Source organism: Carassius carassius, chromosome 18, assembly GCF_963082965.1.
Source record: "Carassius carassius chromosome 18, fCarCar2.1, whole genome shotgun sequence".
Classification (NCBI taxonomy): domain Eukaryota; kingdom Metazoa; phylum Chordata; class Actinopteri; order Cypriniformes; family Cyprinidae; genus Carassius; species Carassius carassius.
Genome location: NC_081772.1, coordinates 30,274,093 through 30,291,249, shown reverse-complemented (window position 1 = coordinate 30,291,249; position 17,157 = coordinate 30,274,093). Strand labels below are relative to the sequence as shown.

The following is a 17,157-nucleotide window of genomic DNA, read 5'->3' as shown; positions in this document are numbered from 1 at the left end:
ATTTGAAATAGAAACTCATGAGACATGAGGCTTTCAACCCATTACTTTTCTAGATTGCTCCAGGACTTATTTCATGTATTTTTATATCAAATAAAAAAATATTTAAGAGTGGTAAAAAAAATTCAAGGCACTTTAGTGTCTATAACTTTTAATATTTTTGAGCATTATCAAATCTGGTTGATAAAAAGTGAAGCCCAAAGGGTCTTCTTTCTAAAGACACCACAAATATGTTTGTAACACACTGAAGTAGGAAACTATTACGATTATAAGTTAGTTAGAGCACTTTCAGCTGTGAGTCCCATAATGGGGGGTGCTGGCTAACAGGTTAAACCTCAGGTGGACACATATCTCACTTGCCATTTATTCATATTGGATGTACACCAAATTTGGGGCACCGTATCTCCGCCTCCCGGGGGTTCAGGGACTTGTGGCTGGTGGTGTCGGATAGAGGTCCCCCTGGTCTGACTTTGACCCGATTTTGGTGCAGTTTGGCCCCGTTTTGGCGGAGTTACAGCTTGGCAAAGTGTGTGACATTTTGGTTAATATTCACCACATGTGGTGAATATTGAATATACACATTTTTTCTATGCATATTTCTACAGTGTTATGGGATAAAACTTACAAAAATGGATTCCTGGGAGCTAAAATTTATCTGTCCACGGAACCATTAGGAAGGGCGTGCTGAATAAATGGTAAATGGGAGGGTTTTTTTTAAAAAATGTCCATTTACAATTTATTCAGCGGGACCTCCGTAGTGCTCCCGTGGACATAATTTTTTTATGCATATTTTACATTATTATTGGATAAAACTTACATGAATGGATTCCTCTGAGTGTCCTGACTACAGTACAGGTGTTTTCATTAACCATATTGCAAATTTACCTCCTGACCACCATGAAAACAGATCCCGATGCAGTGTTATTTTCTGCTAAAAGGTTGCAAGCTATAGCAGTTTTAACACATGGCCAGTCTTCATTATTACGTGATAAAACTTACATGAATGGGTTCCCCTTGGTGTCCTGAGTACATTACAGGTATTTTCATTAACAATAACACACATTTGAAATAAATAAAGTTAAATACAGTTGCTATTTAATGAACAGTGAGATACGCACCACATGTGGTGCACATGTGTGCCAAAATTCAACGCTCATTTTTATGCAAATTCTACAGTATTATGTGATAAAACTTACATGAATGGATTCCTCTTAGTGTGCTGAGTACAGTACAGGTGTTTCCTCTAGGCCTCATCCTAAGATTTTTCTTCCGACTTCCACCCCCCTCGAGCTGCCTTCTCTAGCCGGGGAGGGTGCACCCTGGCCGGCATGGATGAGTACTTGCGAGGGGGTGGATGGTACTATTTATTGCTAATATCTCCGCGAAGCAGTGGACTTCGGGGCTGAAATTCAGGGGATCCCTAGAGGGTCGAGGGGCCAACCGTATGCGACCACCCACGAGTTCCTGGGTCGTCCGGTTCCTGAGTTTTAATGGTTCAAATTCCACATTTTGGGGGGCCGTAACTCCGACCCCCGGGGTGATAGGGACATGGTGCAAATGTCGTAGGATAGACGGCCCCATGGTCTGACTTTGATCCGATTTTGGTGCAGTTTGGCCCCGTTTTGGCGGAGTTACAGCCTGACATATATACATATTTCTACAGTATTATGGGACAAAACTTACAAAAATGGGTTCCTTGGAGCTTGCAGAGTACAGCAGATGAGACTTCAACCACGAAATCGCTAAAATGTATCTGTCCATGGAACCATTAGGAAGGACGTGCTGAATAAATGGCAAATGGGAGTTTTTAAAAAAAAAAAATTCCATTTACAATTTATTCAGCGGGATCTCCATAATGCTCCCGTGGACATTCATTTTTATGCAAATTCTACAGTATATTCTGATAAAACTTACATGAATGGAGTCTGCTGAGCATGCTGTGTACAGTAGAGGTGTTTCCATTAAAAATATTGCACTCATTTGAAATGAATCAAGTTAAATAGACTTGCTATTTGATAATCTGCAAGTGGACACATATGCCGTCAAATAAATGGAGGGTGGACATGCACCATATGTGGTGAAATTAACCATAATCCAACATTTTTTCAAAAAATCTTTTCCCCTCTTTTTGAGTAAGTTATGGCCGGTCAAATTTTGGGACTTCTCTTAGTGTGCTAAGTACAGTACAGGTGTTTTCTCTAGGCCTCATCCTAAGATTTTTCTTCCGACTTCCACCCCCCTCGAGCTGCCTTCTCTAGCCGGGGAGGGTGCACCCTGGCCGGCATGGATGAGTAGGTGCGAGGGGGGTGAATGGTACTATTTTTTTGCTAATTTCTCCGTGATGCGGTGGACCCCGGGGCTGAAATTCGGGGGATCCCTAGAGGGTCAAGGGGCCTACCGTTTACGACAACCCTTGAGTTCCTGGGTGGTCCGGTTCCTGGGTTATAACGGTTCAAATCCCACATTTTGTGGGGCCGTAACTCGGACCCCCGGGGTCATAGGAACATGGGGCTGGTGTCATCGGATAGAGGTCTCCAAGGTCTAATTTTTTTGTCCAGAGTTTGGTGTTTTTTCCCATCTTTTTGGGTGAGTTATGGCCGGTCAAATTTTGGGACTTTTTGCATTTACGGGCCCGTGTCTCTGGCCCCTGGGGCTCTATCGACTTGGGGGAGGTGGCTTCAGAGAGGGCCCTTCGAGGGCTATCAGGTCACCGAGTTTCAAGTCGCTAGGTCTCTTCCTTCCATTTGACTATCAAAAATGTGGGGGCCATAACTCCGCCCCCCGGGATGTTATGGATGGGGGGGCAGCGGTGTTCGTTAGGCCTTCTGGAGGTCTTACTCTGACCCGAGTTTGGTGCAGTTTGGTCCCGTTTTGGCGGAGTTACAGCTTGGCAAAGTGTGTGACATTTTGGTGAACATGCACCACATGTGGTGAAATTAACCAAAAACCAAAATTTATTTTATGTATATTTCTACAGTATAATGGGATAAAACTTACAAAAATGGATTCCTCTGAGTGCCCTGAGTACAGTACAAGTGTTTTCTCTAGGCCTCATAAAAAAATTTTCTTCTGACTTCCACCCCCCCTCGAGCTGCCTTCTCTAGCCGGGGAGGGTGCACCCTGGCCGGCATGGATGAGTAGGTGGGAGGGGGGTGGATGGTACTATTTTTTTGCTAATATCTCCGCGATGCGGTAGACCCCGGGGCTGAAATTCGGGGGATCCCTAAAGGGTCGATAGGCCTACCGTATGCGACCACCCTCGAGTTCCTGGGTGGTCTGGTTCCTGAGTTATAATGGTTCAAATTCCACATTTTGGGGGGCCGTAACTCGGACCCCCGGGGTCCTAGGAACATGGGGCTAGTGTCGTCGGATTGAGGTCCCCAAGGTCTAATTTTAACCAGAGTTTGGTGTTTTTTCCCCTCTTTTTGGCTGAGTTATGGCCGGTCAAATTTTGGGACCTTTTGCATTTGCGGGCCCGTATCTCTGGCCCCTGGGGGTCTATCGACTTGGGGGAGGTGGCTTCAGAGAGGGCCCTTCGAGGGCTATCACGTCACCGAGTTTCAAGTCACTAGGTCTCTTCCTTCCATTTGACTATCAAAAATGTGGGGGGCCATAACTTCGCCCCCCGGGGTGTTATGGATGGGGGGCAGCGGTGTTCGGTAGGCCTTCTGGAGGTCTTACTCTGACCCGAGTTTGGTGCAGTTTGGCCCCGTTTTGTCGGAGTTACAGCTTGGCAAAGTGTGTGACATTTTGGTGAACATGCACCACATGTGGTGAAATTAACCAAAATCTAAATGAGTTAGACGTCTTCACGTTTCCAAAAATGTGTGCCCAAACCCGAAAGAGACCCGTAATGTACTACACCGAACCGACCCGGACCCGTCTAATATTTCAAAAGCCGGACCCGGACCCGTGTAGATCCGAGAAATGCCTATCCGGACCCGACCCAGACCCGTATATTATTTGAAATCTGGACCCGAACCCGCTGGGAAGACACAGACCCGACTGGACCCGACGTTCACATATTCCACCATAAAATTGCTATTACAAATCAATAAACCTGTTGCGAAAAATACAGCTTTTTGTCTTACCTAATTTAAAGAGCCGTAGTCTCTCCTCATTGTACCTGACTGCCTGTGATGCATTACAATCCTCCGACAAGAAAGTTATTCATGTTATTCCTCTCGTTATTCCAAGTCCAAGCTGAATCCACTCATTATTTCAGTTTCAAAAGTCCACTTGATGTCACGGTGACGGATGACAAATGCAACTGTGCATATGTACATTCTGACTTGAGTTAATTCGCATAATAACTTAGACTGGTTGCCCTTTTGAACTATAATAACGATCGCTCGTGCAATGCCATGGCCGCTCACGTTATTTATTTGCTATCATCTGATCTCTGTGCTCTCTGATCTGCATCGAGTCTGAATCTGAACCACTAAAATTTTAAGATTAAACGGTTCATTTATAATATTATAAAAATGGGAGAAAATGTAAAACGCGGTTTGGCGGTCGAAGTGTCCCTCACTGAAACATGAAATGCGCTCGAGACTGCACATGCGTGCTAGCTGTATCAACCGAAAAAGCTTTAACGCAGTTTGAGCGTCATAGAAAACATTCATGTGACAGTTCACCTCAGATTGTGTTGCTGATTTGAAATATATTAAATATGAGTGTGTCATGTCTGCAAGCATTATTACCGTGCGTGCACTTGTATTAACTCTGAGTCTGCGCGCTCTGCTTCTAAAAGCAGTGAGAGAGAGAGATCACTTTTTTTGGCTCCCTCTTTTCTTTTCCTAATTTTACAAGTTGCAAGTTACAAAAAACACAAGCAGTCTTTGATCATGGCCGGTTGTTCTCCGGCTGATGATTTAAAATATAGACCCGAAGCCGTACGGGTCCCGGGTCGGGTCCGGGGTCGACGGGTCTCGGGTGCACTGTAAAGACCTCTACCCTGAGTACAGTACAAGTGTTTTCTTTAGGCCTCATAAAAAAAATTTTCTTCTGACTTCCACCCCCCTCGAGCTGCCTTCTCTAGCCGGGGAGGGTGCACCCTGGCCGGCATGGATGAGTAGGTGCGAGGGGGGTGGATGGTACTATTTTTTTGCTAATATCTCCGCGATGTGGTGGACCCCGCGGCTGAAATTCGGGGGATCCCTAGAGGGTCGTGGACACGACGTGGACACGACTCCCAAGAGTCCGATCGGGCCGAATTTTGGATATGTGTCTCGAGGGGATCCCCTCGACTGGGCACAGAAGTCTGGTGGCCCTACCACCTTCTTTAGGGGTCAAACGGTCACAGAAGGGACCCCACGTCCACAAAAGCGTTACGCGTTTTGATGGGAGGTGGGACGTCCACAGTTCGGAGACGATAGGTCGTAGGGCCCCCAGATTTGAGATTCTGGCATCTCAGGGGCCCCTCACCCAAGGCCCTGAAGCACGTAGTCGTAGGACTAAAGGGAAAAAAGTGCATCGCACTAGGGCCCCGCGCTTTTGACTGCATGATCCAGGGGCCCCGAAGATGCACCGTTCTGAATTTCGGGCCCCTGGGACTTTTCTAAAAAAAACCCACCTGCCATTTATTTGAATGTGTTCAGCATAGCGGGTTCGTGGACACTGATTGCAAGGGCTCTTGGGCCCCGGGCCTTCATAAGCTTACTGGGGGAGGCCCCAGGAGCCACCGTTCCAAGTTTTGGGCCCCAGGGATGTCTCAGAAAAAAATGTCCAACCGAGGCCCTTTTCTAACGCTAATGGTCAAATGGACAAATATTGGGTACGTGGGACCCGGGGGTGGGGTCCGCAAATGTTCCGCATGTGATCTGGGCTCATTCCGTGAACATAATGGTCAAATGGACAAATAGTGGGTTCGTGGGACCCAGGGTGGGGGTCCGCAAGTGGTCCGCAGATGATCCGCAGTCATTGTGTGAACATAATGGTCAAATGGACAAATAGTGGGTCAGTGGGACCCAGGGTGGGGGTCCGCAAGTGGTCCGCAGATGATCCTCAGTCATTGTGTGAACATAATGGTCAAATGGACAAATAGTGGGTTCGTGGGACCCAGGGTGGGGGTCCGCAAGTGGTCCGCAGATGATCCGCAGTCATTGTGTGAATATAATGGTCAAATGGACAAATAGTGGGTTCGTGGGACCTAGGGTGGGGGTCCGCAAGTGGTCCGCAGATGTTCCGCAGTCATTGTGTGAATATAATGGTCAAATGGACAAATACTGGGTTCGTGGGACCCAGGGTGGGGGTCCGAAAGGGGTCCGCAGATGATCCACAGATGATCCGCAGTCATTGTGTGAATATAATGGTCAAATGTACAAATAATGGGTTCGTGGGACCCGGGTTGGGGGTCCGACGGGGGTCCGCACCGGTTCCATGGTCATTCTGTAACTTTAAAGGTCAAATGGACAAAAATTGGTTTCGTGGGCAAAAAAATCGTCCACCCCCCATTCGGGTAAATGCCACTGTTTTAAACCTGAGGTGTACTGCTCCGTGCGCCACCCTGTGGAGAAGTGCTGTATGGCATTTAGGGGCCTCAAATTTGGGTAAGCTTCCGCGAGGCCCCTTGGGGGACCAGATCCTCTCGCGCCGGTCAGGGGTCTCCCGTGGGCCAGCGCAGTCCGGCAGACACCGACACCGCGTCCGGCAAAAATTTTTTGGGGTCAGCGCGCAGTTCCCCTTAACCCACGTACACGAGCCCTCAAACTTATACCTGAATGGACGCTCCAAAAAAAATGGACACACTTTATGGACACTCTTTCCTAAAGGGCTGACCATAAGAATCAGGTGTGCCGAACAAGCCAACCAATTTCTGCTCAGTTTGTGTCCAACACTGCTGCCTGACCTTCTTGCAACCAACCCAGCTCAGTCAGCAAGTGGAGATTGCAAGCTAGCCCTGCAAGCGGGTAAAACAGCGGTCCCACTGAGGAGAAATCAGGCTGCCATGTCTCATCCTATGTAATGGGGTTTTTCAGTACTGGCCCTGGGGACCGACAGCACTGCACAATTGGGAAGTCTGTCTTTTTCTACTCACTCTGTGAGCACTCTTTCCTAAAGGGCTGACCATCAGAATCAGGTGTGCCGAACAAGGGAGATGCACTGATCCCCGGGAGCAGGAAGGAACATCGCTCTAGTACAGAGTCAGCAGAAGAGATGGACCGTAGTGATAGCAAGCAGAGGCCTACGAAAAGAAGACTGACCTTCGCCCAAACAGGAACTTGAATTAAGCAGACCACCTTCTGCCATGTTGTGTGTAACACTGCTGCTTGACCTACTTGCAACCTAGCAAGCGGAGATTGTAAGCTAGCCCTGGAAGCGGGTAAAACAGCAGTCCCACTGAGGAGAAATCAGGCTGCCATGTCTCATCCTATGTAATGGGGTTTTTCAGTGCTGGGCCTGGGGACCGACAGCACTGCACAATTCGGAGGTCTGTCTTATTCTACTCACTCTGTGAGCACGCTTTCCTAACGAGCTGACCATCAGAATCAGGTGTGCCGAACAAGGGAGGTGCACTGATACCCTGGAGCAGGAAAGAACACCGCTCCAGTACAGATTCAGAAGAAGAGATGGACCGTAGTGATAGCAAGCTGAGCCCTCCAAAAAGTAGACTGACCTTCGCCCAAACAGGGACTTGAATTAAGCAGACCACCTTCTGCCCTGTTGTGTGTCACATTGCTGCCTGACCTACTTGCAACCTAGCAAGCCGAGATTGTAAGCTAGCCCTGGAAGCGGGTAAAACAGCAGTCCCACTGAGGAGAAATCAGGCTGCCATGTCTCATCCTATGTAATGGGGTTTTTCAGTGCTGGGCCTGGGGACCGACAGCACTGCACAATTCGGAGGTCTGTCTTATTCTACTCACTCTGTGTGCGCGCTTTCCTAACGAGCTGACCATCAGAATCAGGTGTGCCGAACAAGGGAGGTGCACTGATACCCTGTAGCAGGAAGGAACACCGCTCCAGTACAGATTCAGAAGAAGAGATGGACCGTAGTGATAGCAAGGTGACTCCGCCAAAAGCAGAGAGACCTTAGCCCAAACAGGGACTTGAACCCTGGACCCTCAGATTAAAAGTCTGATGCTCCACCGCCTGAGCTATCCGGGCTCTTGTGGAGCACTGGCTTCTCACCTTTTATAAAGCAGCAGTTTTACAACAAGCTGCCCAGAAGAGACGATGGTGTCACGAGGATGAAAGCTAGAAGCAGTTATGGCACAGAGAGCGAAGGACCATTGAAGGCACAATTACCGTCACAGAAAGCTAAAGCAATACTGCAAATCCTTCCGGAAATGGGAAGAGTTCGAACCTGCGCAGGGAGACCCCAATGGATTTCAAGTCCATCGTCTTAACCTCTGGGCCACGACTACGCCTAATGTTAGAAAGCAAGCCCCCTTGTCTGATGGCGCCCTGCACAGGCCAAGCTTCAGAAACAAAATCACGCAGAACGATGAGGTGGTAAAAAATGTTCAACCTTCCCGTATACTCAACAGCAGAGGGTTGCCATGACCCGGATTCGAACCGGGGTTGCTGCGGCCACAACGCAGAGTACTAACCACTATACGATCACGGCATGCCACTGGCTCACCCAAGACAACCCCTGGAGCCCGGATAGAAGAAGCAGCAGTGGCGTGTTTGTCCATCGAAGAGGGACTGGACATTTTGCAAATAAGTGCGAGGACCGTGAAAAATGCATGGATGCTTTGCCTCATGGCCTTCAGCAAACAGCATAGTCAGCAGGATTCGAACCTGCGCGGGGAGACCCCAATGGATTTCAAGTCTATCACCTTAACCACTCAGCCACGACTACGGGAGTAGACCAATTACTGCTCAGTTTGTGTCCAACACTGTTGCCTGACCTACTTGCAACCAACCCAGCTCAGTCAGCAAGCGGAGATTGCAAGCTAGCCCTGCAAGCGGGTAAAACACAGTCCCACTGAGGAGAAATCAGGCTGCCATGTCTCATCCTATGTAATGAGGTTTTTCAGTACTGGCCCTTGGGACCGACAGCACTGCATAATTGGGAAGTCTGTCTTATTCTACTCACTCTGTGAGCACTCTTTCCTAAAGGGCTGACCATCAGAATCAGGTTTGCCGAACAAGGGAGATGCACTGATCCCCGGGAGCAGAAAGGAACATCGCTCTAGTACAGAGTCAGCAGAAGAGATGGACCGTAGTGATAGCAAGCTGAGGCCTACAAAAAGACGACTGACCTACGCCCAAACAGGGACTTGAATTAAGCAGACCACCTTCTGCCATGTTGTGTGTAACACTGTTGCCTGACCTACTTGCAACCTAGCAAGCCGAGATTGTAAGCTACCCCTGGAAGCGGCTAAAACAGCAGTCCCACTGAGGAGAAATCAGGCTGCCATGTCTCATCCTATGTAATGGGGTTTTTCAGTACTGGCCCTGGGAACCGACAGCACTGCACAAATGGGAGGTCTGTCTTATTCTACTCACTCCGTGAGCACTCTTTCCTAAAGGGCTGACCATCAGAATCATGTGTGCCGAACAAGGGAGATGTACTGACCCCCTGGAGAAGGAAGGAACATCGCTCTAATACTGAGTCAGCAGAAGAGATGGACCCGTAGTGATAGCAAGCTGAGGCCTCCAAAAAGTAGACTGACCTTCGCCCAAACAGGGACTTGAATTAAGCAGACCACCTTCTGCCCTGTTGTGTGTCACATTGCTGCCTGATCTACTTGCAACCTAGCAAGCCGAGATTGTAAGCTAGCCCTGGAAGTGGGTAAAACAGCAGTCCCACTGAGGAGAAATCAGGCTGCCATGTCTCATCCTATATAATGGGGTTTTTCAGTGCTGGGCCTGGGGACCGACAGCACTGAACAATTCGGAGGTCTGTCTTATTCTACTCACTCTGTGAGCGCGCTTTCCTAACGAGCTGACCATCAGAATCAGGTGTGCCAAACAAGGGAGGTGCACTGATACCCTGGAGCAAGAAGGAACACCGCTCCAGTACAGATTCAGAAGAAGAGATGGACCGTAGTGATAACAAGGTGACTACGCCAAAAGCAGACAGACCTTCACCCTAACAGGGACTTGAACCCTGGACCCTCAAATTAAAAGTCTGATTCTCTACCGACTGAGCTATCCAGGCTCTTGTGGAGCACTGGCTTCTCACCTTTTATAAAGCAGCAGTTTTACAAAGAGCTGCCCAGAAGAGATGCAGGTGTCACAAGGATGAAAGCTAGAAGCAGTTATGGCACAGAGAGCGAAGGACCATAGAAGGCACAATTACCGTCACAGAAAGCTAAAGCAATACTGCAAATCCCTCCCGTAGTCGGCAGAGTTCGAACCTGCACAGGGAGACCCCAATGGATTTCAAGTCAATCGCCTTAACCTTTTTTTTTTTTTTTTTTTTTTTTATTGAAGAAATTAATCAATTCAAACATACATATCAATTATTCACATACAAAAGTACATAAGATTCTTTCTTTGACATAAAAAATTCCTAAAATCTTGAATTGACAGACATCTTACTTACAATTTAAAGAAAGAAGTCATTAAATAGTTTAATCTTTTAAAAATGAAAATTCAATTCCCAGCTCTTTGAAGACCATTAATACCTCCTGAGTAAAAATATTATAAAAAACATCAATCGTTTCCTCCAATTTAAAATAATAAAACAGACATCCAACATATTTTTCAACTTTTCTCCTAAACACATTCCATACATCAATTAAAGCATTGTCCTTTTTCACCACCACTCTTCTTTCCCATATCGCACTTTTCATCAGCATCACAAGTAAATTAATCAGCTTCTCATGTTTATATTTCTCATTAATGCCCAACATTAACATCTTTTCCCACTCAAAGTTTCCATTTCCCTCTCCTCTCAAAATTAAAATCATTCTTTTACATCTCTCATTAAAATCTTTCAGCTTATCACAATATAAAAACAAGTGTAAAAACCCTTCATCTGCATCTTGGCATACTTTACATATTGCACTTTCCTCCATCCCAATTTTGCTTAAAATCACATCTGTAAACACTGCTTTGTTCCTGATAAAATATTCCATATTCTCCAGTTTAGTCTGTACAATTTTCCCATTTATATTCCCCCATATTTTCTCTTCCGGTACATCATTGAACATCCGTAGCCAGTATTCATTTACAACAGGTTTCTTGAAAACCACATCTCTAAAAAAACAATAAAACATTTTCACAGTACATTCTTTAAAAGCACACAATTTTCCCCCCATATTTGCATACACATCTTTTCCTTGATTTTCTTCTTCCATATTTTCAATTCTCTTTATCCATTCTTTAGGTATAGCATTCTTAATTAAATCATATTTGTTTGTAATCTCTTGTCTGCTATAATCCTCCTTTGCCTCCTCCATCACATCCACAATGTATTGCACTGGTAAAAACCCCTCTTTGAATTCATATAAAACATCTCTGACTTTCATGATTCCAACATCCCACCATTTCTTAAAAAAAACCTGCTTCCCTTGATTTAAAATGCAGTTGTTTAAGAATAAAGGCTGATTTAAAATGTTCTCTCTACCTTGTGGCTTAAAATGCACATTATCTAAAAATTTTCCCCATGCTCTCATCAGTTCTTTATAAAATTCTGGCAGCCCCTCCGTCATCCAATTTGTTGTTTTCATCCATAAAATGTTGTCCCCCAGATTAAAATGACTACACTTGTTTAAAAAATGCCCCATTGTTCTTTTCCATGCTGCTTTATTTTCTTCGTCTAGATATTTGCTTATGATTTTCACCCTTAAACTGTTCTTTCTTTGCTCCACGTCCATTAGCCCTAGCCCCCCCTTCCCCACTGCTCCTATTAAAGTGTTATATGCAATTCTCGGTGGCTTTCCTTCCCATAAAAAATCTAAAAAACATTTTTTCAGCCTTTTTTCTGTCCACAACGGCATTGAAGCCACATATAAAATATGCCATAACTTAGAAACCATTAAAACATTCAAAATTAAAACCCTCCCCTCCAAAGTTAAGGACATTAATCTCCAAAAATTCAACCTTCTCTCGATCCCTCCTAACATCTCCTCCCACATAATTCCTTCTGCTTTGGTTTCATCCCTCCCCATTAAAACACCTAAAATCTTTATTTCATTCATTTCCTTAAAATTAAAGTGCGCCGTTAAAACCTCACTTCCCCCGAATCTCATGTATACTGTTTTATCCTCGTTCACTTTAGCCCCTGATCCCCTGCAAAATGTTTGTACTATTTTCATTGCTTCCCTTACACTCAACAGATCTTGCAGCAATAGCGTAGTATCATCAGCGTATTGAAATATTTTATTCTCTCCTCCCTCTATGCCTATTCCTTTTATTCTCCCTTCCTGTTCTACCATTAACCCAGAGTTCGAACCTGCGCAGGGAGACCCCAATGGATTTCAAGTCCATCGCCTTAACCTCTCGGCCACGGCTACGCCTAATGTTAGGTAGTACACATAATGGGTTCGTGGAAAAAAACCCCATTCATTTAAATTGCCATATACCGCATAATGGTTCGAAGGGATTGTACTGTCAATTTGGATCCATTTTCTTCTTTAGAAAACTGGCCAACGGGACGAGTCGGCTTACCCCCCTTTTCCGTAGGGAATCCGCAGTAAACCAAGTATTGACACCTCTAGGGGGTGATGTTGACCACCGGGAGAGCCCCCCCACCACCACCCCCACCTCCCACCTATAACCCTATAAAGGTCCTTTTGCCATCGTTCTGCTGGCCGTTGGGGGTATTCGCTCCCAGGACCCTATTATTTGGCCTTTCTCCTATTAAACGAATGGCCGGGGCAGTTCTAGGGTCGGCTTCGCATCCCAGCGGGCCGCGTTTTGTCCACCCGCCATATGGGCCCGCTTAGCGGACCCCCGTGACCACGCTCCCTATAAAGGTCCTTTTGCCATCGTTCTGCTGGCCATTGGGGGTATTCGCTCCCAGGACCCTATTATTTGGCCTTTCTCCCATTAAACGAATGGCCGGGGCTGTTCTAGGGTGGGCTTCGCATCCCAGCGAGCTGCGTTTTGTCCACCCGCCATATGGGTCCGCTGTGCAGACCCCCGTGACCACGAACCCATTATTTGTCCATTTAACCATTATCATCGCGGATCGGACCCTCCAGCCGCGAGGACCCCCGACCCGGACCCCCGGTCCCACGGAACCACTATTTGTCCACTTTTCCACTATTTTTACGGAACGTTCCCAAAAGGGTCCCAGAGGTGGGGGGGAAAAGGCTCTGATCATGTAAGAGTCAGAGAGGGCTGAGGGAGAGATTTTGTGCAGGAGGCTCCGAATTATCCCCTCGCCTTAGGGCCCCGCTCTTTCGGCAGCTCAATCGGGGCGGCCCCTGGACCCACCGATCCGAATTTCGGGCCCCTGGGTCTTTTCTAAAAAAGTCCCACCTGCCACATACTTGAATGGGTTCGGCCTAGTGGATTCGTGGACACAACTCGCGAGGGCCCCAGGGCCTTGCGCTTTCGGAAGCTCACTCGGGGCGGCCCCTTGACCCACCGATCCGAATTTTGGGCCCCTGGGTCTTTTCTGAAAAAGTCCCACCTGCCAATTACTTGAATGTGTTCGGCCTAGCGGTTTCGTGGACACGGCTCGCCGGAGTCTGATCGGGCCGAATTTGGTATGATTGCCTCATGGGGACCCCCTTGACCGGGCAGAGAAGTTTGGTGGCCCTACGACCTTCCTTAGGGGTCAAAAGGTCAAAAACGGAAGGGCTTGTCCACCAAACCGGTACATGTTTACATTGGAGGTGGGATATCCGCCCTTCGGAGACGATAGGTCGTAGGGCCCCCAGATTCGAGATTCGAGCATCTCAGGGGCCCCTCTCCCATGTCCCCGAAGCACGAAGCTGTAGGACCTTGAAAAAAAATGCCCGCCCGGTACCCTCAAATCTCTCAAAATGCTCTCATCATGTAAGAGTCAGAGAGGGCTGAGGGAGAGATTTTGTGCAGGAGGCTCCGAATTTTTCCCTCGCCTTAGGGTCCCGCGCTTTCGTCAGCTCACTCGCGGCGGCCCCTGGACCCACCGATCCGAATTTCGGGCCTCTGGGATGTTTCTAAAAAAGTCCCACCTGCCATATATTTGAATGGGGTTCAAATAAATTGCGGGTGGACATGCACCACATGTGGTTTTCTATGCATAATTCTACAGTATTATGGGACAAAACTTACAAAAATGGGTTCCTCGGAGCTTGCAGAGTACAGCAGATGAGACTTCAACCACGAAATCGCTAAAATTGATCCGTCAACGAAACCATTAGGAAGGGCGTGCTGAATAAATGGCAAATGGGAGGTTTTTTTAAAAAAAATGTCCATTTACAATTTATTCAGCGGGACCTCCATAGTGCTCTGGTGGACATAAATTTTTATGCATATTTTACATTATTATTGGATAAAACTTACAAGAATTGATTCCTCTGGGTGTCCTGAGTACAGTAAAGGTCTTTTCATTAACAATAACACACATTTGAAATAAATAAAGTTAAATACAGTTGCTATTTAATGAAAAGTGAGATACGCACCACATGTGGTGCACATGTGTGCCAAAATTCAACGCTCATTTTTATGCAAATTCTACAGTATTATGGGTTAAAACTTACAAAAATTGATTCCTCTGAGTGCCCTGAGTACAGTACAACTGTTTTCTCTCGGCCTCATAAAAAAACTTTTCTTCCGACTTCCACCCCCCTTGAGCTGCCTTCTCTAGCCGGGGAGGGTGCACCCTGGCCGGCATGGATGAGTAGGTGCGAGGGGGGTGGATGGTACTATTTTTTTGCTAATATCTCCACGAAGCGGTGGACCCCGGGGCTGAAATTCAGGGGATCCCTAGAGGGTCGAGGGACCTACCGTATGCGACCACCCTCTAGTTCCTGGGTGGTCCGGTTCCTGAGTTATCCAGGTTCAAATCCCACATTTTGGGGGGCCGTAACTTTGACCCCCGGGGTCATAGGGACATGGGGCAGGTGTCATCGGATAGAGGGCCACCTGGTCTGACCTTGACCCGATTTTGGTGCAGTTTGGCCCCGTTTTGCGGAGTTACAGCTTGGCAAAGTCTGTGACATTTTGGTTAACCAAAATCCAACATTTTTTATATGCATATTTCTACAGTATAATGGGATAAAACTTACAAAAATGGATTCCTCTGAGTGCCCTGGGTACAGTACAAGTGTTTTCTCTAGGCCTCATAAAAAAATTTTTCTTCCGACTTCCACCCCCTTCGAGCTGCCTTCTCTAGCCGGGGAGGGTGCACCCTGGCCGGTATGGATGAGTAGGTGCGAGGGGGGTGGATGGTACTATTTTTTTGCTAATATCTCCGCGATGCGTTGGACCCCGCGGCTGAAATTCGGGGGATCCCAAGAGGGTCGTGGACACGACGTGGACACGACTCCCAAGGGTCCGATCGGGCCGAATTTTGGATATGTGTCTCGAGGGGATCCCCTCGACCGGGCACTGAAGTCTGGTGGCCCTACCACCTTCTTTAGGGGTCAAACGGTCACAGAAGGGACCCCACGTCCACAAAAGCGTTACGCGTTTTGATGGGAGGTGGGACGTCCACAGTTCGGAGACGATAGGCCGGAGGGCCCCCAGATTTTAGATTCTGGCATCTCAGGGGCCCCTCACCCAGGGCCCCGAAGCACATAGTCGTAGGACTAAAGGGAAAAAAGTGCATCGCACTAGGGCCCCGCGCTTTTGACTGCACGATCCAGGGGCCCCAAAGAGCCACCGTTCCGAATTTCGGGCCCCTGGGACTTTTCTAAAAAAATCCCACCTGCCATTTATTTGAATGTGTTCAGCATAGCGGGTTCGTGGACACTGATTGCAAGGGCTCTTGGGCCCCGGGCCTTCATAAGCTTACTGGGGGAAGCCCCAGGAGCCACCGTTCCAAGTTTTGGGCCCCAGGGATGTCTCAGACAAAAATGTCCGAACGAGGCTCTTTTATAACGCTAATGGTCAAATGGACAAATATTGGGTCCGTGGGACCCGGAGGTGGGGTCCGCAAATGTTCCGCATGTGATCTGTGGTCATTCCGTGAACATAATGGTCAAATGGACAAATAGTGGGTTCGTGGGACCCAGGGTGGGGGTCCACAAGTGGTCCGCAGATGATCCGCAGTCATTGTGTGAACATATTGGTCAAATGGACAAATATTGGGTTCGTGGGACCCAGGGTGGGGGTCCGCAAGTGGTCCGCAGATGATCCGCAGTCATTGTGTGAACATAATGGTCAAATGGACAAATAGTGGGTTCGTGGGACCCAGGGTGGGGGTCCGCAAGTGGTCCGCAGATGATCCGCAGTCATTGTGTGAATATAATGGTCAAATGGACAAATAGTGGGTTTGTGGGACCCAGGGTGGGGGTCCGCAAGTGGTCCGCAGATGATCCGCAGTCATTGTGTAAATATAATGGTCAAATGGACAAATACTAGGTTCGTGGGACCCAGGGTGGGGGTCCGCAAGGGGTCCGCAGATGATCCGCAGTCATTGTGTGAATATAATGGTCAAATGGACAAATAATGGGTTCGTGGGACCCGGGTTGGGGGTCCGACGGGGGTCCGCACGGGTTCTGTGGTCATTCTGTAACTTTAAAGGTCAAATGGACAAATATTGGTTTCGTGGGCAAAAAAATCGTCCATCCCCCATTCGGGTAAATGCCACTGTTTTATACCTGAGGTGTACTGCTCCGTGCGCCACCCTGTGGAGAAGTGCTGAATGGCATTTAGGGGCCTCAAATTTGGGTAAGCTTCCGCGAGGCCCCTCGGGGGTCCAGATCCTCCCGCGCCGGTCAGGGGTCTCCCGTGGGCCAGCGCAGTCGGCAGACATCGACACCGCGTCCTGCAAAAATTTTTTGGGGTCAGCGCGCAGGTCCCCTTAACCCACGTACACGAGCCCTCAAACTTATACCTGAATGGACGCTCCAAAAAAAAAAAAGGGCTGACCATAAGAATCAGGTGTGCCGAATAAGCCAACCAATTTCTGCTCAGTTTGTGTCCAACACTGCTGCCCTACTTGCAACCAACCCAGCTCAGTCAGCAAGCGGAGATTGCAAGCTAGCCCTGCAAGCGGGTAAAACAGCGATCCCACTGGGGACTGACAGCACTGCACAATTGGGAAGTCTGTCTTATTCTTCTCACTCTTTGAGCACTCTTTCCTAAAGGGCTGACCATCAGAAT

At 47.8% G+C, this 17,157-nt stretch overlaps 1 non-coding gene across 1 annotated transcript; it reads right to left on the bottom strand.

Annotated features, from left to right (window-relative positions):
* Positions 1 to 8,494: 8,494 nt before the first annotated feature.
* Positions 8,495 to 8,566, bottom strand: trnah-gug (transfer RNA histidin (anticodon GUG)). Its single transcript has one exon. It is a non-coding gene; the product is annotated as a tRNA-His (tRNA).
* Between the last annotated feature and the right edge of the window lie 8,591 nt (positions 8,567 to 17,157).